Here is a 22,221-nt window from a genome sequence, read left to right as displayed (position 1 = left end):
AGTGGGGGAGTCTGACCAGCATGTTTTAAGAAAAGGAGTAGAGTATCCGGTCAACAGGCTATGTATTAGGGTAGGGGCAGGTTTATCAATGTATTAAGATAGGGAATAGAATTGGTAAGGTTTCAGTGTGATAGTAATTTTATCGGTATTTTATTTGGGATTTTGTGTGAAAATGTCTAGTCTGTGAACGGCACACGTTATTTTATTGGTCTATATCAATGGATAATTACGTTTAGATTGTGGAATGAAGGTTTTATAATATATTTTCTGAATCATGTTAAGTAAATGCTAAGCGTTTTTGCGCAAAAACTTCAAATTTTTTTTATCGAAAAACTTGAGAAGTTTCGAAAAAACTTTACAACACGATAAAATTTGGTATATTTTGACCTATTAACTACTTTATTGGATGATCATATATTTTGAAACAGTACCTTATCTTCGTGAATCTATGCTGAAACCTAGTAAATTATCGAAAAATTATTTTTGCTGAGACAAAAATTAAATCACAAAGAACGTAAACAAATCACTGCGTCACAGTATTATACAACTAACAAAATATTACATTCCACATAAATTTGGTAGCTGGCATCGTTTCATCTAAGTTTTTTTTTTGCATCAGTTCTGAAAATTTCAATTTTGAACTTGTCTTTTTTGATGAAAATAGTTAAGGCTTTTCTTTGTTTTCTCATATGTGCCGACTTTATTATTTTACGGTTCCAAATGCTCTTTTTGTAAAATTTAGAATGACTGCTTTGTCGAGTACTCTCTTGTGTTTTGTCATGGGTCCGTCTCCAGAATCTACTCGATTTCGTTTTTCAGATCTTTAATACTGAATTTGAACTTATCTGTTTCATTGTCATAACAAAAATAAGTGTTGCTACATATACAGTGTATCTGTGTACACCTAATTTCATCTTTCAAAATTTTCGGCTCCCGCTCATCAAAATTTTTATCGGTACTGCAACACGTTCGAGGAAAGATATTAGATTTTGCAACAGTCTTGAAATAGTCTCTGCAATCATTTTCCCTAACTTTTTCCCAAATGAGTCTGTTTTCTGGCTGGTACAATCATAAAAATGTTTTTCAGCTTGAGCTAAGTAAATCTAAACTGTATCCATCTTCAACTCTTCAAACTAGTTTACATCATAAAACTTGTCATATCACAAACCTTTTCAGTTTTGCATACTGAAGTTTGAAAAATCCAACAAATAATGAGTTTTTGTTGCTCAACGGTTGTTTCTAACAACTCCGCCTCATACAAGACTCTCTCGAGTGTATTCAGTTTTTTGAACAGTGGTTCATTGATTGCCTGATGAGTTTTTTCATCATTAAGATAATTCGTGATTGTATGTCTGGATCTACCCATGATCTGATATCCATAGGAGAAATTACCCAAAAGTTTCATTGTTCCTGCTACAACTCCTGGTGGAGCGGTGTCATCTCCTTCTCTTCTGACATCAACCACTGACTGAACACAATTGTAGAAACAATTTTGAGGAGAATACTGAACAAAGCGGTAAGCTATGGTGCATTGCAAGCCAAGCCAAAGCAAGCAAAATTAAATTCAACAAAAGAGTTTTAACTGTTAAATTTTCAAGCTTGGAGTTAATTATCAAAGTTTTCTGAGGGTGTTTTAACATTTCGTTTTCGATTGCATAGTTTTTTACGCAGTCTTTAATATAATTTTTTCCAACTGCAGAGTTTTTTGAAATTTTACGGAAAGTTGGCCTGATTTTAGTTCTGATTAATTGCTCATCTTTTACAAATTTTCGGGTAGGCACAATCGAGAAACGACCGGTCAAGTATTCTCGTTTTTTTAACCCAAAATTTTACCCTTTTCTTTAAGGATAAAACTTGAAATTTGTAGTTTTGTGTAGACATGTTTGCTAGATTTGGAACTGTATATCCAAGTTTCAACATATCTAGCACCTTGTTATGACAAAACTGAATCTTTTTTCGCCTTTTTTAAAAGTTAAGAGCAACATCCTTTTTGTCTTACCAATGTAAATAGTCTTTAAATACAGTCATTCCGTTTTTCTTCCATGTCTATTGTAAGTAATTGTAATTATTCAAACCAGATGAGGGTAAATTTTTATTTTGAAGTTTTTTCAGTGCTTGTTGCTCATCACGCCCACTCTTTCTCAGTTTCTCATCAGTTTCTCATGGTCTTAGAGTCTTTGTCTAGAGGACTGTTGTTATTAAAATTACTTAAAAAGGCTTCATACGGTGGAAATTCGGGAAAATAAAGCTCTTCAGTATTGTCAAATCTATCATAGCGAAAACAATGTTTCGTATCGCTAGCATTATAGGCTTTTAGAAAACATTTCATAGTTGTCGCGCCACTTTTACATTTCATTATGCCAAGAACTTGTACATCTTCAATTTTGAAAGCTATAAAATCGTTCGTTTTTTGATACTTGATGTTTCTTTTCTTTAACGCAAATCAGATAAGGATTAAGTAAAACTTGGTCAAATTTTAATCATTACTACCATTTCTAAATCGAAAAGCAGGCAAAATATTTCCATATCTCTCCAGATGTGGTTTCAAATCAATTAATTGATTTGTCTGAATTGTTAGGGCTTGTGTGGATTTATCTGCTTCTTCGATGCCTAGAACGCATTCATATTAGTACTCAAATCTGTTAATTGATTAGTTCTTATCTCGCTCAATCAATTGATGAAAAGTTTAGTTCATTCTTTCAGTGACAGCTATTTCATTATCTTCAAGTTTTTTTTCTCATCTCCAATCTGTTTTGCTCAGCCAGCAGTTCGAGGTTGCTTCAAGTTCAATAATAAAGTTCTGTGGATGCTAATTGTACACAAAATAGGGCTCATCGATTAAATTTGATGATCGAGAGACTAAGATTGGAACATGTATTCCAACCCAAGTTGAAGTTTTTGTTGTCTCTTTTTTTCTTCTGTAGGGACTCAAACCGATTCAAAGTCGAAAATTGCTAGAACTTTAAAAACTAAGTTTTTTTCAGAAACTTGATCATTAAAACCATCTAGCTTTTCCTGAAAGGGTTTTGCGAAACTCATACACATTCTTTGGGTAAAGTTGCCTCACTCGATCCTTAAATTCCAGGAGATGCTTCTTGATTTGGTCTGATCTGTGGAAAAAATTGTCAGAGCCAGGGCATCAAAAATAATTGAAAAAATTGTCTATGCCATTTGTATGAATGATACGATTGTTGAATCGCGGTAGTTTGACTCTTTTATCAAACCGTCAAATACTTTTTCGAGCTAGCTCTTCTACATTTTCGGCTTCTTGGATATCTAACTCGTATATAAAGAACTTTCTTTGCACAATTTTTTAATCAACATTAAGTCTCTACTGAAACGCCACAAGATTTTTTAGGGTCATAACCAGAGCTTTCTATGATTACTGGGAACTGTTTATAAGGATGAGAGTCGAGATGTTTGTGCCCGTTCATGTACATGGCCAATGCGAGGAAAAATTACAAATGATTTTAGTATGGTTCCTTTTCCTCGTTAGATATTAGAAAATTCGCTTGCGTATATCGTAGTAAAGGCTAAGGTCAGACAGAGTCCGGACATCCCATTGGGATGTATTTGTGCAAAACAGCAGATTTTGTCGTGTTTTAAATCAATTTGAGTCTCAACTTTGTCTTTTGACTTTCTTGGGTACATTGTCCAATAAAGTCAAATTTTTCCTTTTTCCTTTCGGATTGTTATCAAGTCTGCTTAAACACATAGCAATGGGATTTTTAAAACAAGATATGGCTTTCATGGACGTAGAAGTGTCAGTTGCTACCAGTCTCAACATTTATAAGAACAAACACCAAAGCAATGTTGGTTTTTGCGGCAGAATCGAGCTTGTTGAAGACTGCTTCAAGTTTCTCGTTGATTATTTCATTATCTAACCTGGACCTCTGGAAGTTAAACACCTTTATCGCCAATTTTCATCTCAATTCAGCCACCGTATCACTAGATTTCTGTTGCTTAGTTTCTTGTTTCTTTCTCCGATGTTTTTGGAGAGAGTAGTTACTTGGTAAAACTTGTTCACAAGAAGAACACACCGTCGATTTCTTGAAACTTGCTTGTAGGTGCATGCTTCTTGAACATTTGATAGTTAATTTTTTTATTAATTGTTTGTAAAATAATTAAAATCAGGACAAGAAATTACTCCTTTAAAACAATTTTTTCGGAGTGGAGCTGCAGCAGATCTCCTATATTTTTGCTACACTTGTCTTCACAATTCACTTTCTCGAATAGGAGTAGGCATTGTCTATATAACAAATTGGAGAATACGAAGTAAAATTCAATTGAAATTTTTTAGTTGGCAAACAAAACTAATGATTTATTACAATATATTAGGCACTTTTGTTCTAACCTTGACGTCATCGCTTGCACAATTGTCCTTTTACGGTTATGACGTCATTCTTCTATCTAAATGACGTCGAACCTTACGCAGAATTCCAATTATGTTGATGAGGTTATTCTTAATTTTGAAGTGAAGTCATCACCCACGCAAATTTCAATTATGGCGATGACTTCATCGCCTGCAAAAAATTTTTTTTTAAGATGGAAATTTTATAATAATCCAGAAGAACATTCAAACAATCAGAACTCATCAATTTCTAGACATAACTTTTGTTGAAATTTACTCATTGATTGGAAAATTTCAATTGAAAACAGTTGAATTTTCTCAATTCTTTCTAAATGAAAAACGAAAATATCCCGAGTGATTTCCCAATTGATAAAAAAGATGGATATTCTTAATTTTTACACAATTTTTGAACGTTTATGTTGTCCAAAAAAATTCTCCAGCTAAGTAAAAGTCTTTTCAGGGAAACCTATTTAGTCAAACAGTATACTTTTGAACCAAGTTTTGAGAATCAAACCTTCAAACTTACTGCTGAGTTACACCTGACCAGAATTTGTTTTTGTTTTAGAAAGTTTGAAAATAATCAAGAGTTCGCATGATGATTTTTGAAAGACTCTTTTTATTCCTGGCCAACTTCCAAATTGGTCAAAAATTCCCTGAAAAAAATCGTTTTTCTTCATATCTTAAAACATTTTCAAAATTCAAAATTTTCATGATAAAATGTGGTATAAGGTATCCACAGATTTGCTCTTGAAAACTTCATCAACTTCGAGCTTTCCTCTCAAATCTACATCAAAATAAATGAATTTGACTATCTCCTTATAACTCAGCAAGTTGTATTTCATCATAAATTTGTGGAAAAGCTACGTTTAATAATTGTTTTTTCTTTTGCTACTTTTATTGGTAATATTTCCGATTTCTACAGCAAACAAGTTTAGATCATTTGTTTTTGCTTGTTCCTTAGAGTATATTGGTAAATACTTGGAAGATTTATGTCCTCAAAAGGTACTTTTTTCTCTATTGGATTTGCCACTATAAGATAATTGATTATTTTTTAACATGAACAAAAGCTGATTCAGTGTGTGGTTCACTAATATCGGGTCGAGGAAGTCGCTACAATTTATAGGCAATCGGCCAAACGGCGTAAATTAGTTTAGTTACATGCAAAAGAGTGTGCTCATGGTTGGGACTCAGTACTCCTAGACCACGAGGTCACGTTTAAAATAGGACTACTACTTATTTATTATGTCATTTTTGTTTTTGTCCAGAGGATAAAATCATCTCATCAATCGGAGATGAATCAACTCGTTCCCTCAAATCCTAGCTTCTCATTTTCTGAAAATGAACTTGAAGTGTTTTTAATTCAACTCAGGTCATTCCGGGAAGCTAAAAGTTGATAAAACAAACGAGTAGAGTCGTCTTCCGGTACCCCTCCGGGTTTTTGAATCCGGACGACGAGTTGTCTTCTTCACAACCAGGAAGGGTAGTAAATCCTCCCATTAGCCCTCCTGATTCTTGGGAATTGCTTTGTAACGATTGAAGCTGCACAATCGTTACAAGTTGAAGTTTTGAATTTTTTTCTTTTATCAAGTTTCAAAATTAAAGAACTTGACTATCTCTTCAACAATCAGCCAGTTCTAATTGATTAATCAAAAACGAGTAAATGAGTTGATGAGAAAAATTGTTGAAAAGCTACTTTTTAAAATTTTTCTTTCATTTTAAAATTATATTACAGCAAACAATGGTCATTTTTACAGCGAACTATTGTAATTTTTTGCTATTTCCCTAGAGTATAAAATTAATTATTTGGAATTTTTATTGGATACGTCACCATAATATAAAAAAGTATTTTTGTGACTGGAAACGACATGTAAAAAATGTTTCTAAAACAGCACTTATTTTTTCTTATTGGAAATTTTCCTAATTTTGCGAAAAAAGGAAAAGGAAGTTCGATTGGATTCGACTAGCATCAATATATGGAAAGCCTACTCCAATTGGTTAAATCGACACATTTGGATTGAAAGTATCCCTCAACTAAAAATCTTTTTGTTTTCAACCTGAATATCGTCAACTAGCTCCTCTAAACCAGTTAAAGTTTTGATTTTTACTCAGTCACTTCTCATTTCATTATATCTCAGTATGATCTTCTCGACCTTATTCAGAATATCAAACTTATGTACTCGGTTGAGTTTCTACCAGAAAACGTGACAGTCTATGAGTTTTTCTTGGCCCAAATGTATGTCCTATTTTAATTCTGGCACAAGACCTAAATCATGAGGAGAGATATCAGTGAAAATCGCCAGATGCAGATTCTTGTTATGGAGTATCAGATTGGATTGATGTGGTGACGTCAGGATTGCAGTACAAGTCGGGATGGACTATCTCGAGGTTCTTGATTCCAAATATGTGGCTTAACCAGTGAACGTTTTTCTTTTTTCCGTAAGAAGAAGCAGGATCTGCGGTGAACCCAATTACAATTTAGAAAGATGAGCAGATTTCTGAACCAAGGACTGCAATGAGCGAATCACCATGTGAACCGCCGACGATGGAGGCAAGACTTGAGTTGCGCTGCACCAAAAACTTACAAAGTGTTGAGAACTCAGCTGTTTGACTGCTCTTTGATTGGTAAATACGAAGATGGTTCTCTTGTGTCTTAAAACTTAATTTTTTTAAACTAGCAATTTTGTTTTCAAGAAACAAAAGAATAAAGAGATAATGAAAGAAGTCAGAGAAATTTGTTCAAAAACTTTGCACATGGATTGAAGCCGAAATATATTTGCAATTTGCAACTGTTTTTACAAGAAAATTGTTGCAAAATATTTTATATAAACCTGAACAACTTGCAAAAAGCTTACAACAGTTTTTGCTCATTGATAAAAAAAATTTTAAAATTTTTTGCAATTTGCAAAAGTTTTCACAATGTTTTCAGCACACAAAAAAAACAACCAAAGCTAACGCAGTTTGAGAAAAATTTCATTAATTTATTAAGCATTATAAAGATACTGTAAAAGTTTTTCTTGCGCTGTTAAAAGTTGGTATAGTTTTTGAAGTTCTTTGTTCTAAATTTGATCACTAAAAAATCTATTTTGTATCTATGTTGATCAAAACATCAGAAAGACAATGAAGTAGGTTAGGAAATAGCACTCAAAGTCATCAGTATTAAATAGTTCTTAGCTGTTATTTAAGAAGAAATTTGCAAAAACAATTTTGCTTGTTTTTTGCATTTTCATTTAGAAAATGAGACAAGTTTGCAACTTTTTTCAAAAAACGACGAAAAAAGTCGCTTTTTAGAAAAAAGTAGGTTTAAAGTTGTTGCTAACTTGCTAAAATCTGAAAACAATTTTTGTATCTTGCAAAATTTTTCATAAAATTTTTGCACACATGTTAAGGTATTCAAGGAAAACATTGCAATTTAAGAAAAACTCTTTGAAGTTTTTTTTTGGAATTTCATTGAAATCTTTCTTGAACTGTTGAAACTTGAATTTCATGAATTTTTTCCTTCAATAATTGAACGTTATTAAATCCAATTTTTGCAAAAATGTTGATCAAAACATCAAAAAAAACAATGTGGTTTGATAGGGAATAGCACTCAAAGTCATCAATATCGGCAAAAATTTAATTAATTCTTGACAAACATTTTTTCACGTTTTTTACAATATATTAGGCACTTTTGTTCTAACCTTGACGTCATCGCTTGCACAATTGTCCTTTTACGGTTATGACGTCATTCTTCTATCTAAATGACGTCGAACCTTACGCAGAATTCCAATTATGTTGATGAGGTTATTCTTAATTTTGAAGTGAAGTCATCACCCACGCAAATTTCAATTATGGCGATGACTTCATCGCCTGCAAAAAATTTTTTTTTAAGATGGAAATTTTATAATAATCCAGAAGAACATTCAAACAATCAGAACTCATCAATTTCTAGACATAACTTTTGTTGAAATTTACTCATTGATTGGAAAATTTCAATTGAAAACAGTTGAATTTTCTCAATTCTTTCTAAATGAAAAACGAAAATATCCCGAGTGATTTCCCAATTGATAAAAAAGATGGATATTCTTAATTTTTACACAATTTTTGAACGTTTATGTTGTCCAAAAAAATTCTCCAGCTAAGTAAAAGTCTTTTCAGGGAAACCTATTTAGTCAAACAGTATACTTTTGAACCAAGTTTTGAGAATCAAACCTTCAAACTTACTGCTGAGTTACACCTGACCAGAATTTGTTTTTGTTTTAGAAAGTTTGAAAATAATCAAGAGTTCGCATGATGATTTTTGAAAGACTCTTTTTATTCCTGGCCAACTTCCAAATTGGTCAAAAATTCCCTGAAAAAAATCGTTTTTCTTCATATCTTAAAACATTTTCAAAATTCAAAATTTTCATGATAAAATGTGGTATAAGGTATCCACAGATTTGCTCTTGAAAACTTCATCAACTTCGAGCTTTCCTCTCAAATCTACATCAAAATAAATGAATTTGACTATCTCCTTATAACTCAGCAAGTTGTATTTCATCATAAATTTGTGGAAAAGCTACGTTTAATAATTGTTTTTTCTTTTGCTACTTTTATTGGTAATATTTCCGATTTCTACAGCAAACAAGTTTAGATCATTTGTTTTTGCTTGTTCCTTAGAGTATATTGGTAAATACTTGGAAGATTTATGTCCTCAAAAGGTACTTTTTTCTCTATTGGATTTGCCACTATAAGATAATTGATTATTTTTTAACATGAACAAAAGCTGATTCAGTGTGTGGTTCACTAATATCGGGTCGAGGAAGTCGCTACAATTTATAGGCAATCGGCCAAACGGCGTAAATTAGTTTAGTTACATGCAAAAGAGTGTGCTCATGGTTGGGACTCAGTACTCCTAGACCACGAGGTCACGTTTAAAATAGGACTACTACTTATTTATTATGTCATTTTTGTTTTTGTCCAGAGGATAAAATCATCTCATCAATCGGAGATGAATCAACTCGTTCCCTCAAATCCTAGCTTCTCATTTTCTGAAAATGAACTTGAAGTGTTTTTAATTCAACTCAGGTCATTCCGGGAAGCTAAAAGTTGATAAAACAAACGAGTAGAGTCGTCTTCCGGTACCCCTCCGGGTTTTTGAATCCGGACGACGAGTTGTCTTCTTCACAACCAGGAAGGGTAGTAAATCCTCCCATTAGCCCTCCTGATTCTTGGGAATTGCTTTGTAACGATTGAAGCTGCACAATCGTTACAAGTTGAAGTTTTGAATTTTTTTCTTTTATCAAGTTTCAAAATTAAAGAACTTGACTATCTCTTCAACAATCAGCCAGTTCTAATTGATTAATCAAAAACGAGTAAATGAGTTGATGAGAAAAATTGTTGAAAAGCTACTTTTTAAAATTTTTCTTTCATTTTAAAATTATATTACAGCAAACAATGGTCATTTTTACAGCGAACTATTGTAATTTTTTGCTATTTCCCTAGAGTATAAAATTAATTATTTGGAATTTTTATTGGATACGTCACCATAATATAAAAAAGTATTTTTGTGACTGGAAACGACATGTAAAAAATGTTTCTAAAACAGCACTTATTTTTTCTTATTGGAAATTTTCCTAATTTTGCGAAAAAAGGAAAAGGAAGTTCGATTGGATTCGACTAGCATCAATATATGGAAAGCCTACTCCAATTGGTTAAATCGACACATTTGGATTGAAAGTATCCCTCAACTAAAAATCTTTTTGTTTTCAACCTGAATATCGTCAACTAGCTCCTCTAAACCAGTTAAAGTTTTGATTTTTACTCAGTCACTTCTCATTTCATTATATCTCAGTATGATCTTCTCGACCTTATTCAGAATATCAAACTTATGTACTCGGTTGAGTTTCTACCAGAAAACGTGACAGTCTATGAGTTTTTCTTGGCCCAAATGTATGTCCTATTTTAATTCTGGCACAAGACCTAAATCATGAGGAGAGATATCAGTGAAAATCGCCAGATGCAGATTCTTGTTATGGAGTATCAGATTGGATTGATGTGGTGACGTCAGGATTGCAGTACAAGTCGGGATGGACTATCTCGAGGTTCTTGATTCCAAATATGTGGCTTAACCAGTGAACGTTTTTCTTTTTTCCGTAAGAAGAAGCAGGATCTGCGGTGAACCCAATTACAATTTAGAAAGATGAGCAGATTTCTGAACCAAGGACTGCAATGAGCGAATCACCATGTGAACCGCCGACGATGGAGGCAAGACTTGAGTTGCGCTGCACCAAAAACTTACAAAGTGTTGAGAACTCAGCTGTTTGACTGCTCTTTGATTGGTAAATACGAAGATGGTTCTCTTGTGTCTTAAAACTTAATTTTTTTAAACTAGCAATTTTGTTTTCAAGAAACAAAAGAATAAAGAGATAATGAAAGAAGTCAGAGAAATTTGTTCAAAAACTTTGCACATGGATTGAAGCCGAAATATATTTGCAATTTGCAACTGTTTTTACAAGAAAATTGTTGCAAAATATTTTATATAAACCTGAACAACTTGCAAAAAGCTTACAACAGTTTTTGCTCATTGATAAAAAAAATTTTAAAATTTTTTGCAATTTGCAAAAGTTTTCACAATGTTTTCAGCACACAAAAAAAACAACCAAAGCTAACGCAGTTTGAGAAAAATTTCATTAATTTATTAAGCATTATAAAGATACTGTAAAAGTTTTTCTTGCGCTGTTAAAAGTTGGTATAGTTTTTGAAGTTCTTTGTTCTAAATTTGATCACTAAAAAATCTATTTTGTATCTATGTTGATCAAAACATCAGAAAGACAATGAAGTAGGTTAGGAAATAGCACTCAAAGTCATCAGTATTAAATAGTTCTTAGCTGTTATTTAAGAAGAAATTTGCAAAAACAATTTTGCTTGTTTTTTGCATTTTCATTTAGAAAATGAGACAAGTTTGCAACTTTTTTCAAAAAACGACGAAAAAAGTCGCTTTTTAGAAAAAAGTAGGTTTAAAGTTGTTGCTAACTTGCTAAAATCTGAAAACAATTTTTGTATCTTGCAAAATTTTTCATAAAATTTTTGCACACATGTTAAGGTATTCAAGGAAAACATTGCAATTTAAGAAAAACTCTTTGAAGTTTTTTTTTGGAATTTCATTGAAATCTTTCTTGAACTGTTGAAACTTGAATTTCATGAATTTTTTCCTTCAATAATTGAACGTTATTAAATCCAATTTTTGCAAAAATGTTGATCAAAACATCAAAAAAAACAATGTGGTTTGATAGGGAATAGCACTCAAAGTCATCAATATCGGCAAAAATTTAATTAATTCTTGACAAACATTTTTTCACGTTTTTTACATATGTATAAGTGAAAAAGACTTTCACTTTTTGCCCATGTGTTTTTAAGACAGCAGCAAAACTTGCGTCCTACACAAAAATTCATACAAACTTTAGTACTCTTATTAAAAAACCAAAAAAAATTCGATGTTGTTAAAAGTTTCACATTTTTATTAGCACTCATATTAAAAAAATCAAAGGAAACTTCTAATTTTATGAAAGTTTTCGACTACAAAATTTGCACTTCAAAGAAAATTGTACCAAGGCTTTCTTGCATTGTTAGAAACTGAAGTTTATAAATTTTTTTTGTTCTTAATTTAATTGTTAAGAAATCTAAATTCGCTTTTTTATCAATCAAAAGTACTAAGATAAGAAAGAGCAACAGAACTCATCGATTTTGAACTTCTTAAATTAAACTTTTTTTGTTTTTCGTGTATGCGTAAGAAAATTGAAATTCTATAAAAAATGCACTAAAAAAAATGTCCTCATTGTTTTTGCACCTTGTAAAAATGATTGGACATATAACAGATCAAAAGCGTTAAATATTAAGCATAATTAAATGTGAGATATGCAAATTTAGAAAAAATTTACACACCGCTATTTACAAAATCATCAAGGTAACAATAAACTATTTTCAATAAATCAAAGTATAAGTTTTGAATTTATCGAACCATTTCGAAAAAATTAAACCGAGCGTCTGTGTAGACGCAAGCATCTGAACAATATCATTCTTCCCTTATAACATTAGCCCGGAAATACATACCGACGGAACAAAAAAAAAGCTGGGTTATGAAATAGCAGGCTAGCGTTTGAACAAAACTCCACGTGCATTTATCCCTATCTATCAAAGCTGGCTCAATGTGTGGTTCACTAGTATCGGGTCGATGAAAACGTTACAATTTAAAGGCTATCGGTCAAACCGCGCAAACTAGTTTAGTTAATGCAAAAAAGTGTGCTCATGGTTGGGACTCAGTATTCCCAGACCACGAAGTCACTTTCAAAATAGGACTACTATATATTTATCATGTAATTTCTGTTTTTGTCCAATGATAAAATCATCATATCAATCGGAGATGGATCAACCCGTTCCCTCGAGTCCTAGCTTCTCATTCTCTGAAAATAAGCTTGAAGTTAATTTAATTCCATTCAAGTCGTTCCGGGAAGCTAATAGTTCAAAAAACAAACGAGTAGAGTTCTCTTCCAGTACCCCTCCGGGTTTTTGAATCCGGACGACGAGCTGTCTTCTTCACAATCAGGAAGTGTAGTAAATCTTCCCATTAGCCCTCCTGATTCTGGGGAATTGCTTTGTAAAGATTGAAGCTGCACAATCGTTACAAGTTGAAGCTTTGAATTTTTTCTTTTATCAAGTTTCAAAATTAATGAATTGACTATCGCCTCAACAATCAGCCAGTTCTAATTGATTATATAAAAAAGTTTGAATGAGTTGCTGAAATTTTTTTTTATTAATTGTTATTTCTTTTATTGCTTTTATCGGCAATGCTTCTCATTTCTACAGGAAACGATGATCATTTAATTTTCCTATTTTTCTAGAGTATATTGATAAGTATTCGGAAAATTTAGGTCCTTAAAAGGTAAACGTTTCTTTCAATGGATACGGCGCCATAATATAAAAGAACGGTTTTTGTCACCAAAAAAGACAATGTAGAAAAACGTTCCCGTTACGGAGAAAGTTTCTTGTAAGAAGTTTTCCTAATTTCGCAAAAAAGGAAAAAGAAGTTCGAGTAGAATCGACTAGCATCAATATATGGAAAGTCTACTTCAATTGGTTAAATCGACACATTTGAATTGAAAGTATCCCTCAACTAAAAATCCTTTTGTTTTCAACCTTAATATCGTCAACTAGCTCCTCTAACCAGTTAAAATTTTGGTTTTTACTCAGTCACTTCTCATTTCATTATATCTCAGTATGATCTTCTCGACCTTATTCAGAATATCAACCTTATGTACTCGGTGGAGTTTCTGGCAGAAAACGTGACAGTCAAGGTGCTCGAGTCAGTCTATGAGTTTTTCTTGGCCCAAATGTATGTCCTATTTAAATTGTGGCACAAGATCTAAATCATGAGGAGAGATATCAGTGAACATTACCAGACTATAAAATTTTTTGCATACGCATGAGAAAAAAAGAAAATAGATTTTTGCATATGTTTTTCGTACGACCAAAAAATTTTACAACCTACACAAAAACAAATCTTAACACTTTTGAAAAAATCAAAACAGTTTTTAATTTAAGGAAGCTTTTCAATAAAAAAATTCGCAACTCAAAAAAAATTGTGACCGGTCTTTCTTGCACTGTTAATTATTAAACTTTAGGAAAATTTTTCTTCCTATTTTGATCGTAAAGAAACACAAATTTTGCACTTTTGTTAATCAAAAAAAAAATTAGAAAAACAATGTGTTAAGATAGGAAATAGCACTAAAATTCATCGATTTCGAAATAGTTTAACAAGTTTAACAAGTTTTTGCATACGCAGGAATAGTTTAACAAGTTTTTGCGTACGCATAGCAAAAAAAAAATTCTGATAGAAATTTCTCGAAATGCCCTTATTGTTTTCGCACACTTGTTAAAAACTTCAACAAGTTTTTCAACCGTGCAAAAGTTTTCTGTTTTTCGCAGAAAACTAATTTCGCACCTTGTAAAAAAATATTTGTCATATAATTTATTAAAACTGTTTCAAATTATAGATAATTAAATGTGAGATTTGCAAATTGTAAAAAAAAATTGACACGCTCTTTTTTATAGAACCATCAAGGTAACATTAAACAATTTCCCCAAATCGAAATAAAATTTTTAAATTTATCGAAACATTTCCAAAAAACTAAGCTGAGCGTCTGGGTAGACGCAAGCTTCTGAATAGAGTTTAGATAGTTTAATTATATCTTTAGCCCAAAAGTACATTCCGACGGAAAAAAAGCTAGGTTATCAAACGACTGGCTAGTGTTTAAGCAAAGCTCACATGTTTTAACCCTCTCTACCAAAGCTAGCTCAATGTGCTGTTCACTAGCATCGGTTCGACGAAGTTGTTACAACTTAAATGTTATCGATCAAACAGCGGAAACTTATCTAGTTAGATGCAAAACGGTGAGCTCTTGGGTAGGGAATCAGTATCCACAGACCACGAGGTCACTCCTGAAACAGAACTACTACTTATTTATCAAATCACTATTGTTTTTGTTCATCATATCAATCGGAGATGGATTAACCCTTTCCCTCGAATCGTAGCTTCTCATTCTCTGAAAATGAACTTGAAGTTGTTTTTAACTCAATTCATGTCATTCCAGGAAGCTAGAAGTTGATAAAATAAACCAGTTTAGTCCTTCTCCGTTACCCCTCCGGGTTCTTGAATCCGGACGAAGTGATGTCTTCTTCACAATTAGGAAGGGTAGTGAATCCTGCCATTAGCTCCCTCGATGCTCGGAAATGCTTTGTTACGATTGCAGCTGCACAATCGTTAGAACTCGGGGCGCTCTTTTACTAATATTGTTGGCTATAATTCTATTCTTCTTTGATCTTGGTCGCACGTCTGCTTTTTATCCGCGAAATTTTTTTGTCTTTTTGTCTTTTTTATCCGCGAAATCTTTTCTGTTGTATCGTTAGGTGTCATAGACGCCTAATTCGAAAGTTAAAGACTGATTTACGTCAATCCAAATTTCGTTCCATTTAACGATTAACATTGTTAATTGTCCGAAACAGTCAACCTTCCCACCAAACTGTTCCTATTAGAAGTCGTTGATGACCTCATTGATCAATGTTCTCAATGAAATTCGATTATTTCATAAAAATGGTACAATGTAATTGAACTGAATTTACAAAATGCATAAAAAGAACTTTTATCTGCATCATATCGACCCACTACATGCTACAAATCGCATCATACAACATCGCTACAGCCTTCTAACATTTTCTATTAATCTGGTGTCTGAAGACCTGACTCAAGATAAATATCTTTTCAGACTTCCAGTGCCATTATCTTGATTTAAAGCTTCTTCTATTAGGTTGAAAAAGGTGTTAGGACGCAGGACAGTCCTCTGCCAAAAACAAAATAAAACTATCATATTTTGCCTCTTCATTTCGAAGAAAAATAGTTGTTAGTGGTCCTGAATATTAAAATAAGAAACTCAGTGGTTAGAAGAAACAATGAAATCATAATCTCCTTTTTCAAAAAATTAACCATGTTTTTGATGTCACATCAAAATGAACAGCTTCCTAGTTGACTAAAATTAATCATGCAGGCTGAAATACTTCAAATGTACTCTGCACTCAATCCTTTCTAGAAAAAAATGAGCGTCTCTAAATGTACTATCAAAAGTCTCAACGCAAATTTATAAATGCAGCAAAAACATACTCAAAACAAGTGAAGTTTTTTTTTTCATCAAAATGAAATTTCAAACTTGGTTAGCTTAAATGCTCATATGAGTTTTTTCACACAAACAATTCTGAGTTTTCATTTCCACCTCTATGTTTCATTATTTCCTTTCTTTCTTCTAAGCTCGTCATTTTTCTCTCCAGATCTTCCTTCAACCTTTCATTGTTTTTCTCTTCCGTCACAACCAATCGTCTTCTAGGTTCTCTTTACTGCTGTTTCGACAAATGCTTTCTGGTATACTCGTACAACTAGACAGTCAGGTTGGCTCTGAATCATGATTTCCGTCGCCTTCTGGCCCTTATTGTCTTCATTTCCATTGGAATACTAACGATTTTTCACATCGTCTTGAAAAAATCTAAGTCTTTTAGACAATCAGTTCTTCCAACTGTTCTTTAGTCGGTGCTTCCTGTTGGTTGTTCTCTCTAACATGGGCTTTCTGCCATCTAATTGCCATCATAACCCCAAGTATCACGGTTGGTATGTGCTGTGATGAATCTGGTAAAGCCATGGAGAGCAGCCCTCCAGAGTCCCAGATCCACATCACGTTACTTCGCCCAGGATACCACCAGGAGTGTAGCAAACAATGGCATGGGAACTCTTCATGCGTTATCATGATGGTTCCTTCGCTTTCCTGACACTTCGATCATCATTCGGATTTTTTTACTGCCATCTACTGCATTGTAATCCGCTGTCCTTGATCTTTTTTGCTTTTGTCTTTCTAAAGCTCTAAGCTTCCCACTGGTGTATCTCATGCACTTCTTTCCAACTATTGTATCTAAATTAACCTTAGTTCTGTCTGGAGCTGCGGCAAAAATCTTACAAAGTAACTCCCACCTTTTCTCCCACTTTTCGCAAGTTTTAGCTATTATTGCACTGAGAAAAAATTGATTCAATGTCGTCCTCGAGCTCTTTACGTTCACTGCCACAAATGTACTGATTTACATATGACAATGAGAATTCGTGTGAGCAAAATTGAAAGCATTTAAAATCTAAGTATAACAAATAACAATTTCAATTGTGCCTCACCTACAAAAACGGCCCAAAATTTGTTTCTCACAAACAAAACACTCAACAATTTTTTTCTTCAACTCAGATCAAACTTTCCATAGTGAAATTTGACTTAGCTCGTCTTTCCAGCTTTCATATTAGCAAATATTTTCCAAAGTTATTCAGTTGCTTCGGTAAATTATCGCAAATCACTAGCCAAAGCGCTTATTTGATTTTGTTTCAGCTTTCTAATTATAACTTTTCTCTCCTAAACAACTTCAGTTATGATTTTTGGTTTTGGCTTTCACAAATTTTATTGCATTTCCATTTTTTGTTTTAATTGAGGTTTACACAACTGAATTGTTGTTTTCAAAATTCTATGAAAAATTATCATTTTGTGATATTGGGGGAGAGCAAATACAATACTCCTGAAAAAATTTTGAATCGAAATTGGTGCGACTGTTTTTTTTGGTTCCCTTTTTCTTTTGTGGTTTTGCTAAACATTACAAAGCTGCTTGCATTTTGCTTTTTTTTGAAAGCTCTGGTACGTCTACTTAGGTATTTTTATTAGCTTTTCGCTAATTGAAGCGACTCATTTTACTAAAAACTATGAGATTCAGAATTTTTTCACCATCTCTCGAGACTTCGAACCGTTATGAGCAATCATAACTATAAACAATCTAAAACGGCCACAGTAATTTGTATAATTTCAATTTTTCTATAGATTTTACCGAGAAAGTTTTTACAAGATAATTAATCATTTCACTACTAGCACATAGATTAAAAAAAACTACGCTGTCAAAATTGCCCACCCGATTCTTCAAATCATTCAACTCCTCTTCAATACCCGAAAAATTGTTTGTCAAAACGATAAATCAATCGTACTAAAAAAGTTGGTTAGTTAACGGTTGAATTGGTAGGAAAGATTGTACCTAGCCTTCACTTTAAAAACCAATTGGTTCTATAACCCTCATGAACCGTTAGAACTAACTAACTGCTCAAAAAATTTTAAAAAAAGCAGTCACTAAAAAATAATCCTGAAGAAAGCGCGGTGAAATTTGTACTTAGAACTTAGAAAAAACTGCAAAAAAAGTCAATACTCCCAAACTTTGAAAATAGTCGCAAGGTACCTTTATATATTTCCCTATCAAACATGAAATGCCAAAAGTATAGGAAATTTAAGGTGGATAAAATTAAGGGGGGTTTTTAGGGGGATAAAATTATGTAAGTTAGAGAAAAGTCCTAGCCACTTTTGAATACTACTCAGAATCGATAGCAATAATGAATTAGCAATGTTTGACAACAGTATGTAAGGAAAAGGAAAAGAATTAATAAAAAATGGAAAAAAAGAAAAAAAATCTTTTGCAGAATCGTTAGGTTTTAGAAGAAGAAATATCTGAAGAAGATGGTTAAAAAAATATCGAAAATATAATAAGTGTGTAAAATTTGAAACCGATTTTTTTCCCATTTTTTATGTCGTTTGAATCACAAATTAGAGGCACTTATTCTGATCTATCTCTTTCAGCTTCTTCCAATAATTAATTGTACTCTACGCTTTTTGGCTGAAAATTAATTTGAAAATAAAGTAATTTAAGAAATAGCCAAAAGATAACTGGAAAAACATCAATAAACGCTCAGAAACAAAGAAAGCAGACTCATTTGTTGAAAAAAAAACAACTTTCCAATTTCAAAGTATTAAAGAATTGGCCTCAAACATCTTTGTGTTTTGAGAAAATTACAAAAAAAATCAAAAAAGATTTTAAAAATATCAATTTTTTAAATACCTTAAGTAATTTTAGAAAGCTGGATTTGAAAGTAATTTTTTTTCGCAAGAGAATCTGGAAAATTAAAAAACACTTTCAAAAATAGGCTTCAATCGCGTTTTTTGTGACCTGCGACTTTTGATGTTCGATAGTGGAAGATGCTTTGAAAGTTTTTGTTAAAAAAAACTTGATCAACACGTTTTAAATACTTTTGCTTTTACTCTTTTTTTTCTAAAACAGCCACATTTTTCAAATGATAGGCAAAAGTTTCTTTCAAGTCAATGAGTTGATTGCTGGCGTCCCAACACGCACTCAAAATCAACAACATGCGGCCCGTGCAGATTTCACGTGGATAATTTGAATCACACAATTAAATAGTGATGCTTCATGTATGATTATTTTTGGAAAGTTTTAATACTTATTGATTTATTTTCTTTGTTTTCTAATAAAATTTTAAAATAGCTGAAATAAAGACTTTTCAATTTGTTTATTTATTGATTTCTGTTGATTGCAAAATTTAAAAAATGATGAGGATAGCTACCAGTGCATCACATGCAAAAACTTTTTTAGTGATTTGAGCGAGCTTGTTTTAGCCCCTTAAAAAATACTTGATGAATAAACTTGTACATTAGAATCACATGGAGATCGTAAAATTTAAACTAGTTGAGCACAATGAGAAAGCTCAATCAAAAACTAAAAGTCGAGACAGACGCTTAGATCGAACACATACTCGAGCATGAGTCCAGAACAGTCAAAAAATACAAAAACTGGGTCGATCACGGTAAAAAAAATCTTAAGTACTTTGGAAACATAGTTCTTGCACGGTCAAAAGTTTTCAAAGTTTGATTTACTTCCAGCTTTCATATTAGCAATAATTCTCCAAAGTTATTCAGTTGCTTCGGTAAATTATCGCAAAGCACTAGCCAAAGCGCTTATTTGATTTTGTATCAGCTTTCTCATTATAACTTTTTCTCCTAAACAACTTTAGTTATGATTTTTCTCTTTTGCTGTCACAAATTTTATCGCGTTTCCATTTTTTGTTTCAATGGAGGTTTACATAACGTAATTGTTGTTTTCAAAATTCTATGAAACGTTTTCACTTTGTGATGTTGGGGGAGAGCAAATACAAAGCTCATGAAAAAATGTTGAATCGATATTCAGAGAGTTGGAAAGTTCGAACCGTTATGAGATTTAGATTGATTTCTGTTGATTGCAAAATAAAAAAAATGACGAGGGTTACATCCAGTGCATCACATGCAAAAACCTTTTTAGTGCTTTAGTTAAAAAGATACATGAGGGAAAAACTTGTACATTAGAATCACATGGAGATCGTAAAAATTAAACTCGCTGAGCTCAATGAGAAAAAGCAGCCAAAAACTAAACGTCGAGACAGACGCTTAGATCAAACACATACTCGAGCATGAGTCCAGAGCACTAAAAAATACAAAAATTAGGTCGATCACGGTCAAAAAATACCCTAAGTACTTTAGAAACATAGTTTTTGCACGGTCAAAAATTTTCAAAGTTTGATTAACTTGGTTTGATAGCTGGTTTGTTGTTGGCTCATTTAAACTGGTCGATGTCTTGATGGATAAATTTTTGGCTCGTTGGATGGTTGTATTGTTGTATGCTTGACTAATTATTGGATTGCTTGATTAATGGTTGAAATGGTGGCTGGAACATGTCCTGTATGATGGTTCAAAGTATAAATGGATGATGGAATACTTGCTTTACTAGTTATTGAATGGCTGTTTAGTTGATTTAAAAAATTAACGGTTTGCTAGATGGATGTACGGATTGACGAGTTTTTGACTTAATGGCTGTTTATTTGGTTGGTCAAATAGTTGATTGGATTGCTGTTTGGATTGAGAGTTTGGTGAATGGATGGCTAGAAAACTTCCCGGATGGGTTGATGGAAGTACTGTATAAGATAAATGCTGCTGGCCCAATTTTTTCCCCAAAACTTATTCAACAAAAAGAGTCATTTCTAAAAATCAAATCGAACTTTCCATTGGTACCGAAACTTGACTCTGGTAAATGATTTATTCATTTGTTATAATCGCTAAACAATAGCAAAAGCGTCTTTTCGATTTTAGTTCGGCCTTCTTTTTATTATATCTTACTTCTAAACAACTGTTGTTCTGATTTTCAGTTTTGATTTCACAAATTTTAATGCGTTTCTATTTCTTTCATTTTATTTTGAAGTTTACACAGCATAATTGAAGTTTTCAAAAAGTTATGATACATTTTTTGCTAGGTGATCTTGAGAGCATAGCATATGCAACACTCATAAAATTGTTGAATACAAATTAGTGCGAGAGCGTTTTCTGATTTCGAGTAGTTTTTCTGGTTTTGGAGAACACTTCAAAATTGCTCGCTTTTCTCTCTTGTTAAAAATTTTTGTCTGTCTACCAAGGTAAATGTTTCAGTTTTTCACTAGCTGACGTATAAGCAAACTCAATTTACGTGGAACTTAAAAAGGGAAAGATTTTGAAGTTTTTCAGTATCTCTCTAATTTTCAAACCGTTATGAGCAATCTAACACGGTCGTAACACTTTGTAGAATTTCAACCGTTCTAAAAAGTTTACCGATAAAGTTTTCACAAGATAAAAAAAAACAGTTCACTACTAACACACAGAAGAGCAACAGTTAAGCTACTCTGCTCAAAACTGGCCACTCCATTCTTCAAAAATGTCTGTAAAAGTCGATAATTCAATCGTACAAAAAAATGGTTGCTTCAGGAGTGAATTGGTAAAAACAATTTGTACCCATATATTATAAATACCAATTTGCTAAATTAATCTCATGAGCTTTTAGAACAAATTTGATTGCGCAAACATTTTTAAAAAATAAACCAAAAACTAAAAGTTAACTCTGAAATTAGCGAGTTGAATTTTCTTTCGTGAAGCTTTGAAAAAATGCACAAATAACGTCAATTTTTTCAATCTTTGAAAGTGGTCGCACGGTACCTCTCTGTATTTCCTTATAAAACATGAGAAGAAACAAATGTAACAAAATTTAAACTTTAAAGGGATTAAATTTGTGTAAATTAGAGAGGGGTATTCTGCTAGCCACTTCTGTATACTATTCAGAATCGAATATAAAAAAAAATAAAAAAATTCTTTAGATTTTTAGCAGAAAAAATATGAAAAAAGATTGTTAAAGGCTGACCGAAAGCTATTTTTGCTCAAATAAAAACAAATTTGGACGGCTCAACTCAGTAAAAAGACTAACTTATGCTTATTTTCTCGCTCCTATATACTCGCTCCTGTAACTCTCGAAATTACAACAAGAGTCTAAATTTTGTAACCTGTATTCCTCAACAATCTGATTTTTTTTTCAATTTAAAATCAGAACTTAGAGCGCTTTATTATGAGCCTCTTGTTTCTGAGCCTCTTCCATTAATTCTTTGCGTTACTTGATTTGCAGCT

General features: G+C 32.5%; 1 protein-coding gene across 1 annotated transcript in view; it reads right to left on the bottom strand.

Moving 5' to 3' along the window:
- The window catches only part of LOC134851948 (E3 ubiquitin-protein ligase rnf213-alpha-like), a gene marked incomplete at its 5' end in the record, with an annotated part of 191,973 nt that overhangs the window by 151,463 nt on the left and 18,289 nt on the right, over positions 1-22,221 (bottom strand).

This window comes from Symsagittifera roscoffensis, chromosome 7 (assembly GCF_963678635.1).
Source record: "Symsagittifera roscoffensis chromosome 7, txSymRosc1.1, whole genome shotgun sequence".
In the NCBI taxonomy this organism is placed as follows: domain Eukaryota; kingdom Metazoa; phylum Xenacoelomorpha; order Acoela; family Convolutidae; genus Symsagittifera; species Symsagittifera roscoffensis.
Note: the sequence above shows the minus strand (reverse complement) of the source record. Positions and strands in the feature narration are given on the sequence as shown.